At 40.2% G+C, this 10,130-nt stretch overlaps 1 non-coding gene across 1 annotated transcript; it reads right to left on the reverse strand.

Moving 5' to 3' along the window:
* Positions 1-6,351: 6,351 nt before the first annotated feature.
* On the reverse strand, positions 6,352-6,458 carry LOC126002372 (U6 spliceosomal RNA). Its single transcript, XR_007493099.1, has one exon. It is a non-coding gene; the product is annotated as a U6 spliceosomal RNA (small nuclear RNA).
* Positions 6,459-10,130: the final 3,672 nt, after the last annotated feature.

The raw sequence follows: 10,130 nt of genomic DNA on the forward strand, positions 1-10,130 counted from the left end.
TACAAATATAATTGTAGTTGTATGATTACAGTCATGTAAAGAACACCCCCTTCACCAGTGCAGGATTCCCACCACCAATTTCCCGGATCTACCTACTCCCCACCCCACCCACACCTGTACTCGAGACAGGCTTTCTTTTTCCCTCATTCATTCACATTGTTATGATAGTTTTCAGTGTAGTTATTTCTCTAACTTATCACTCTATGTGGTGAGCTTCATATCATGAGCCGCACCTACATGAGAAGATGGGGGGAAATAAGTGTTGGAACTGAGGCAATAAAATATTAGAAATGAGATATGTAGGGCAGTATCAAGGTCACAATACAAGATGGATGTTATGGATATATAAAATATATGCATACAATACTATCAATAGGAAAACAAGAAGAAAAAAATTCCAGTGACTGTCCCAACATAAACCAGTGCTAGAACTGCCTGCCCTCCTCCTAAAGTGCATTCCCATTAGTGTTGGGAGAGGTAGGGGGGAAGACTGAGGACCACTAAGAGTCCACCTGAACCCATTTCTGGCCATCTGAGCTGGCACCCAGGGAAGGCCTGGAGTCAGGGGAAAAAGACAAGGATGGCTGGGGGCCTGCCAAGCCTCCCAGCACTCCCCAGGTCAGGGAGAAGGGCTCCGGTATGGGGCCTCCCCAAACCCCATACCTGGCAAGAGCTGGTCTCCAGAATCAAGGAGGAAACCGGAAGCCAGATGTCTGCCCGCCCTTCTCCCCATGCACCTCGCCCCTGGAGTACGGAGGGAGGGGGAAAGCCTGAGGACCACTAAGAGTCCACCTGAGGGGCCGGAGAGATAGCATGGAGGTAAGGCGTTTGCCTTTCATGCAGGAGGTCAACGGTTCGAATCCCGGCGTCCCATATGGTCCCCCGTGCCTGCCAGGAGCAATTTCTGAGCCTGGAGCCAGGAATAAACCCTGAGCACTGCCGGGTGTGACCCAAAAACCAAAAACCAAAAAAAAAAAAAAAAAAAAAAAAAAAAAGAGTCCACCTGAACCCACTTCTGGCCATCTGAGCTAGCACCCAGGAAAGGCCTGGAGTCAGGGGAAAAAGACAAAGACAGCCGGGGGCCTGCCAAGCCTCCCAGCACTCCCCAGGCCAGGGAGAAGGGCTCCGGTATGGGGCCTCCCCAAACCCCATGCCTGGCAACAGTTGCATAAGCTCAGTTTTTCTGATCTGTTAGTTCAGTGTAAAAAATTTTAATTTCAGTTGACAAATCCTCTTGATACTTAATTGTGCTTCAGTCAAGTTTATCGATGCTTTTTAGAGCTCCCTGAACATTTTCTATAATTCTACTCTAAACTTATTTGAGAGGATACCTAGCTATTTCCTACGTTTTAGATTATTAGAGAAGCCATCTTGATTTCTATAAATATGGGGGTGTACTGCAAAATTACTCCATTGGTAAGGCTGTAGATTGCTTCTTACAATGTGCAGAGATGGAATTCAGGGGTTACAAGATAAGTGCAGCCATGGAATGAAGTGGAGAGGTCGCGCTTTTCGGGTGTGGGTCCTGGAGAGATTAAAGTCCTTGGTGTGTCTAGGCTGGCTCAGAAGAAAAGAGGCAGAGAGCATGGTTGCCATTCTTTATAAGTCTCTGGGTACTCAATCACACGGCAGGAATAGGTCCCACATTCGTTGGGTAGGGACATCTTACTGGGTGTGGGTTCTGGAGAGATTATGGTCTTTGGTGTGTCTAGGCTGGCTCAGCAGGAAAAAGGCAGAGAGCATGGCTGCCATCCCTTTTAAGTCTCTGGGTGTCCAATCACCCAGCAGGAATTGGCCCCACATTTGTTGGGTGGGGACATCTACCAGGTGTGGGCCCTGGAGAGATTATGGTCCTTGTTGTGTTTAGGCTGGCTCAGCAGGAAAAAAGTGGGTAAAGGAAATTAAAGCAAAGTCTCTGTGGATTATCTCCCTCCAGGAAAGTTGGCAGACAAAAGGGTGAATACAGAAAGCCCACTAGCATAGCTTTCTGGTAATTTAGAAATTAAGAGTACTTAAGTCAATTTTTCTGGACCCTCGGACTCTCAAATGTCTAAGTAAACTTGTCTATTTTTTGGGTGTCTTCATAGCCAACAAAAATCTATATAATCAAATATGAATAAAGGGACTACATCAAGCTAAAAAGTTTCTGTATGAAAAAAAGAAACATGGGCTCAAGCTAAAAGACAATTAACTGAGTGGGAGAAAATATTTTCACTCAACATATTATATGTAAGGATGATATTTAGCATATACAAAGTACAAACAGAGGTTAATCTCACAAAGCCTACAAACCACATAAAATGTGAAGGGAAGAAATAAACATATAGTTCTATGCAGTGTATCCAAGAGATGGCCAACCATTATAAGAGAAAATTCTCATCATCACTTATCTTTAGGGAAATCCAGATCTAAATTAAAATGAGATATCTGCTGACATCAGTGAAAATACTGGGAATAATTTATATAATTGATAGGGATGTGATGAAAAAGGAACTCTCATCCATTGCTGGTGGAAATGATGCTTGGTCCAATCCATATGGAAAATAGTACAGAGGGTTCTCAGTAAACTCAGAACAAGCTGCCACATGACTCAGCAATACCACTTTTGGGTATCTATACCTAGGAAAGGAAAACATTCATCCAAAAGGACATAGGCACACTGCTACTCATTACAGAACTCAGTACAATACCTGAGAGTTGAAGTCCACCTAGATGTCCAACGACAGAAAAGTTAATCATAAAGATGTGTTACATATATATATATATAACAGAGCAATATATACTGTAAGGAATGATAAAATCATGCAATTGGCTGCAACATGGATGGAACAGAAACATATTTGTTAAAGTAACCCAGAAGAAGGATAAATATAGGTTATCACTTATGTGTTTTATTTATAAAAATTACATGAAGAAATGCAATGGTATAAATTGGGGTTTTGAGACCACATTTGGCTTTGGGGGATAGTAAGAAGGAAAGAAATAGAATGGAGGAGAAAAATGTGAAATAATGGGGGACAGGAGCCAAGGGGACTCAGGTATATTGATGGGGTTAAGAAGAAAGAAATACATGTCTAAGCCACAGAGTCAACGACAATGAATCAAGAGAGTCAAACACAACCAACCAAAATTAAAAGTGGGTCTGCTATGATGGCAGGCTGAGATGCGGGTGGCGGCATGAATTGGACTCTGGAACTTTGGTGGAGGGAGGTTCACACTGGTGGTGATATTGGTACTGAAACTTGTATGTCTAACGCCCAACTTTGTAAATCACGAATAACTTTGTAAATCACAATGATTTAAATAAAAAAAAAGTGGAAACTAAAAAAAGAAATCACTCCTAGTGGGCTCTGAGGACCATATAGAGTGCCAGGGATCAAACTTGGGTCAACCACATGCAAGGCAAATGCCCTACCCATTATATTATTGCTTCCACCCCCACACTCATACTTTCTTTTTCTTATTTCTAAAAGAAATAGATCATTAAAAAAACTTATTTAAGCACTGTGGTTACAAAATTGTTCATTCTTGAGTTTTGGTCATAGAATATATATCACTGGTGCATTTTTCCCACCACCAATGTCGCCAGGTTCACTTCCATTCCCTCCATGCCTGTCTCTGGGGCAAGCATGTTGCATCTCTCTCTCTCTCTCTCTCTCTCTCTCTCTCTCTCTCTCTCTCTCTCTCTCTCATGCTTTCTTGACCACCTGTGCTACCATCTTTTCTTTAATCTTCTTAAACATTCTCATCATCGTGTCACCAAAATTATTGTTTGAAGCTTGTTGGTGCTGGCTGAACCTTCTATATTATTATTTTTTTGCTCACTGAATAGGCTTGCTGATATCATACTATCCTTATTAATCTATTCATTTCTTGCTGGGCATTTGGCTTGGAAAGCCATTTTTTTTCTATTAAATGTATAAATTAAGATTTGATATGTTTTACTTAATTTTATTTTTATTTGTATTGCATTCTTCCTGGAGATCCCACACTAGGAGGCTGTCAGGTTCACCAGAGCTTATGAGGTGACACTGGGTAAAGATAATGGTCTCATATTTGACCCATAGATTTTTAAGCCTTTGAGCCATTTTCTGGGATCCAAAGTTTGTTATATTTTAAAGTGTTTTATTTAATGTTTCAGGTATAATTAAAATGAAAAAATATATTTATAAACTAGTGGAAATAGAATTTGATTTGTAAACACATATCTACAAATAGATTTTAGCATTTCACAATGCAATTTTCGTGCATTTATTGTATGCTGTTTCACAGATAGGCACTAGGTGGCACTCCTGTAAGGCAAACTAACTGCCCATGCATATAAGTGGATTTTGCTGGTAAAAGAGTAGTCACTGGTTGATATTGCTGCTAAGTATTTAACATCTCGTTTAGTAGTAAGATATTCAAACTGCTAAGCATGAGAAATAGAGAAGAAATGATTTATTCAAAGTCTCTAAAACAGACATTATAAGGTTTCTGTCTTAAAAACCCTACAGTAGGACTTAATGGGACACCATATTTTGTAGCGTGAGCTAGAACACACGAAATTGTCAAGCACTTTGGTGGAAGGAGGTAGTACTCATCCTATTTGAACATTTTAAACACAGCACTTAAAGATAGACAGGTATTATTTCCCCAATTTATTTATTCACTTATTTTTCCAGCGACCCAAATGGCTCAACTGTGTCTAAATCAGGGTGCCCACCTCCCGGGTGCTGAGTTTTTTTTTTTTTTTTATTAATATCTTTATTTAAACACCTTGATTAAAAATGTGATTGTAGTTGGGTTTCAGTCATGTAAAGAACAACCCCTTCACCGGTGCAACATTCCCACCACCAATGTCCCAAATCTCCCTCCTCCCCACCCCACCCCCGCCAGTACTCTTGACAGGCTTTCTACTTCCCTCATTCATTCTCATTGTTAGAATAGTTCTCAATGTAGTTATTTCTCTAACTAAGCTCATCACTCTTTGTAGCGAACTTCATATTGTGAGTTGGACCTTTCAGCCCTCCTCTCTTTTGACTCTGAGAATTATTGCAAAAATGTCTTTTATTTTTCTTAAAATAGATGAGTGCGACTATTCTGCGTCAGATAGACAGGTCTTTAAAGTAGGGGTTCTTTTGTTCTATTTGTGTACCTACATACAATGGTTTGGTAGAAGTGAAGAAATCATAGGTGAAAGATGACACAGGAATGCAATCTGAGAAGTTACAATTTCACCTACAGGCTATTCATCAACAACCCCTATTTTCAGAATAAGTTAGTGCTGTATTTTGAGGACTTCCCACCAGCTTTTCTTGCTGAATGATGGGATCTTGAGTGTATGTAGACAGAAAGGTGTTCACTTCTACTTTGCTTCTTTTTCTCACTCATGGCTCCTCCCTGGCTCACTCTCTTTGCCTCTCAAGCAGCCCTTAGATTTTAACATCTGCACTTAAAAATAAATGGTTTGTTTTGTTTTTATTAATGATCAAGGAAAAAATGTCACATACTCTAAAATAAGAAAGAAGAGGGAAACCATACTAAAGTAAGACTACTAGTTTTCAGTCTTTTAATAATTAATTATTCAATTAAATATCACAAATCTTTATTACTTCTTTTGAAAATAATAATCACTTTTCTTAAGCACCATGTTTGAAATTTTTTTTATGATTGCGTTTCAGTCATACAATGTACACCACACTTCAGTGTATGTTTCCCACCACCAATATCACCAGTTTCTCTCCCTCTTTCCCTCTGTCTGCCTTTTGGCAGACATTTTATTTCTCTCTCTTTTTCTCTCTTTTCCTTTCCCCGTGGTTTGCACTACTGTTAATGAAGGGGTATGTATCATGCATATCTCTTTATTCCCTTAAAGCACCTTGTTTTTGTCCAGAGTGATCAATTCCAACTTTCCATGTCATAGTGGTTCCTTCTTTACTCTTACAGCACTGAGCCACTAATTGTGGCAAGCTTCCTACCATGGATGATCCTCCTGACACTTATCTGTATTGTCTCTGAATATTATTATCATATTATCTTTTATCTTTCTTTTTTTTAATTTATTTTTTATTGAGACCATTGTCTCTCTCTCTCTTTTTTTTTTTTTTTTTGGTTTTTGGGCCACACCCGGCAATGCTCAGGGATTACTCCTGGCTGTCTGCTCAGAAATAGCTCCTGGCAGGCACAGGGGACCATATGGGACACCGGGATTCGAACCAACCACCTTTGGTCCTGGATCGGCTGCTTGCAAGGCAAATGCCGCTGTGTTATCTCTCCGGGCCCTCTTTTATCTTTCTTATATTCCACAAATGAATGAAATTATTTTATGTCTATCATCCCTCTGACTCATTTTACTCAGCATAATAATCTCAAAATAATGAATGCTTCATGAGTTTGCATATTATACTTGTGCAGTGGCCACACTAATCTCCTTCGTATCATCCCAATTTTAGTATATGTCCTGCCAAAGCAAGCACTAAATATTTATTTCTATGGCAGAATATCATAGAAATCTTGGGAGATCCTTTGGGTGGAGGTTATATTGATATTGAAAAAATTTTGTCTTGGGGCAGGAGAGATAGCTCAATGGATTGGGTGCATGCTTTGTATGTGGGAGGCTTAGGTTATAATCTTGGCACAACATGGTCTCCAATAACATTGGGAGTGTATGCTGATCATAAAGTCAGGAATAGTTTATGAGTATTACTGGATGTAGACTGCAAACAAGCAAAGAGTATGTCTGATTAACAGAAGAACATATTTTATTCTCTTTACCTCCTTTTCTCTATATGTATTTAATTTGCTGAAGATGTTGAATATAAATATCTTCATTGTTATCCATCCATCCATCCATCCATCCATCCATCCATCCATCCATCCATCCATCCATCCATCCATCCATCCAACTCTGAAGAGCTTGTTTCTTTCTGCTGGTGAACGAACCTATTTACCTAAAACAACCACTATTCCAGGGGAAGACTTTTGTAATTAAACATGAGCTTTCTGTCTTTTTATTTTCTAGTATTAATTACACTATAGTGTCTGCTTCTAAGCATTACAGGAAAATATCCCTTCCTCATCAATAGATTCAGTCACTCAGTTTTTCAGAATCCTCTCCCACAGATGTCTATGTGTAGATATACTTTACGTTTGAGCTTGTTTCATACTACTTTACTTTTATAAAAGGCCCACCTTAGAAATAGTTTTGGCTGCTTTTATGACAAGAGTTCTGACAACAATGTTTGTTTTGCAACAGTCATAGATATAGTATGACTCCACCTATGGAGTAAAGAGAGCGATTCCACCAAGTTCCTTCCCTGTGAACTACTTTCTGGAGCTCAAAGAGAGCATCCTATACCACCACTCTTTGCCCCCTGGTCTGTCAGTGTAACAAACCCAATTTAAGTTTAGATTGTTAAAGTTTGGGTATCTTGATTTCATTGTTGTTGACTTCAGCTTGGATATATAGTTCTGTCCTTTTTTTCTTTGTCAATGCACCTGAGCAACTTGGCCCTTGGCCCCATCCTTTCTCCTCCAATTCTTAATTTTATAGAAAAATGCAGAAATATGAGGTGAAACAAAGTAATTTGTATCCCAAGGTTCGATGGAAAATGTGGGAGCCCCAATCTAAAAGATCAAAAAGGCAGTTTTTTGCATAGGCACAGAAAAAGTTGGGGGAAAATAGAAAGAAAAACCTTTAGCCTAAAAACAGGGTGTCCCTACTCATGAAGCATCCTGCCATAGGACCAACTACTGGCTCCAGCCAGACTAAACTGTCTAATCCCAAAGTCTTTCTTCATGGTCCCAGGAAAAGATCTCCTCAGTCATGCTCGTCACAGTCAGGCTTCTTAGTTTTTGCACAGATCCTATGTTAAGTTAGGATATCACAAAGTGTCTCCTGGTTTCATCTCACCATTAAGGTGAAAGCAAGTTGTTGCTGTTTTCAAGTTATCAGAGTGTCATGTGAACCCACCCTGGAGCAAGTCAGTGGCAGGGCAGGATTAGGGCCTTCCCCAGTAGGAATTTGATTCCTGGAGTTGGTGCAGAAAACCATGCTTGTTCTAAAGATGGGATCCAAGGTTCTGGGGTGAATGGCTGTGTCCAATCATATGAAGCCTAAGCCAAGTCACTATGACAAATATTCAGGATGAAAGGCCCCCCTTCAATAAAAAAATGTAGGCGCTCCTATCCTTATTAGATAAGGACTTCTTTCTATACATAAGATTCCCCCATTTTATGTGACTATGCAAAACAAACAAACAATGCTGTCGGATAATATTGGTGCAAATGGAATTAAAAATTCCTATAACCTAGTTTTAAAAGAAACTAAGAATTCAAGAGAAACTTATTTACTTGAATTTTCTACTAAACAAATCCAAAAAAGGGGTGGGGAAGACATCTACATAAGGAAATAAACAACAATAATAATTCCTATTAAGGAAATACACCTAAAGAAATATACAAAGGAAATATACAAATGCCCTTTAAGTCTTTTGAAATAGTCTCGGGTGATAATGAAATCAGAAGCATAGCTTCAGCCCATGAAATAGTCTTGTGGAGTCTGAAAAACAGCGTGCAACAGTCATGGATCAGGAAATGTCCTCAAGCTGAGAGTTTCCCAAAAGCCAAGTTCAGTAGTGAGCAACAGTCTATGGCGAAGGGAGGTGGGAGAAAAGGAATCCCTGAGAGTGAATCAGCGGAAGTGGTGGTGGCAGCTTCTTCCTGAGTTCAAGGCAGGAGGCAGGCTGGGGGGCTGTCCTTTCACTTTGGGAGCTGGCTGGCAGTTTATTTATTTATTTACTTTTGGTTTTAGGCCAACACCGGGCAGTGCTCAGAGGTTACTCCTGGCTCTGTGCTCAGAAATCACTCCTGGCAGGCTCAGGGGACCATATGAGATGTCGGGAATCGAACTTGGGTCTGTCCTTGGTTGACTTCATGCAAGGCAAATGCCCCACTGCTGTGTTATCTCTCAGGCCCCACGGCTGGCACAGTTTGGGGTGGGGGGTATGTTCTGGTTTCTGAGGAGTTTCTGAGGGTAAAAGGTTAAATAAGGGGAAAGAACAAGTCAGGGGTAAATAGCGAAAAAATAGAAAATAATTTGTAAAGTGGTAAGCAAGGGAGGAGGAAAAGAAAGTGTTATATACAATGGGGAAGGACTATATACAACATAAAAAAGCATCATGTTTAATACAGACAGACACTAGACATACATAGAGGTGGTTACAACACACACATAGACAGACAAGAAGAAGGATACATAGGTTGCAGTTGAAAAACTGACCCAGGGGCTGGAGAGATAGCATGGAGGTAAGACATTTGCCTTGCATGCAAAAGGATGGTGACTCGAATCCCGGCATCCCATATGGTCCCTTGAGCCTGCCAGGAGCAATTTCTGAGTGTAGAGCCAGGAGTAACCCTTGAGCACTGCCAGATGTGACCCAAAAAACAAAAAACAAAAAACAAAAAAAAAGAAGAAAAACTGACCAAGGTGGAATGGGTCAGAGTGTTTAAAAATATAAAGCTGGCAGGCCAAATAGGAAGGTTTTCCAATTCCTAGGAAAATCATCATTGGTGAGGGTAAACTTTGTTGAATAAATGCTTCATGGGTTAGATTGTGTATAGAACATTCTTTTTTTTTTTTTTTTTGGGCCACACCTGTTTGATGCTCAGGGGTTACTCCTGGCTAAGCACTCAGAAATTGCCCCTGGCTTGAGGGGACCATATGGGATGCCGGGGATCAAACCGCGGTCCTTCCTTGGCTAGCGCTTGCAAGGCAGACACCTTACCTCTAGTGTCACCTTGCTGGCCCCGCATAGAACATTCTTAATACAATCATAATTAAAAAATTTAAATTTAAAAGAATTATTTATTTAAAAGGGAATATGACTGGCAGGTTATTTTTTGGTCTAGGAATGGTGAGATAATTTTCCATATTATTAATGGTAGCATTTTTTTTTTTTTTTTTGCTTTATACCATTTTGACCTAGAAAAGTTTTCATCAGAACATACTGTATGTGGGGCCCGGAGAGAAAGCACAGCGGCGTTTGCCTTGCAAGCAGCCGATCCAGGACCAAAGGTGGTTGGTTCGAATCCCGGTGTCCCATATGGTCCCCCGTGCCTGCCAGGAGCTATTTCTGAGCAGACAGCCA

This window comes from Suncus etruscus, chromosome 2, assembly GCF_024139225.1.
Source record: "Suncus etruscus isolate mSunEtr1 chromosome 2, mSunEtr1.pri.cur, whole genome shotgun sequence".
In the NCBI taxonomy this organism is placed as follows: Eukaryota; Metazoa; Chordata; class Mammalia; order Eulipotyphla; family Soricidae; genus Suncus; species Suncus etruscus.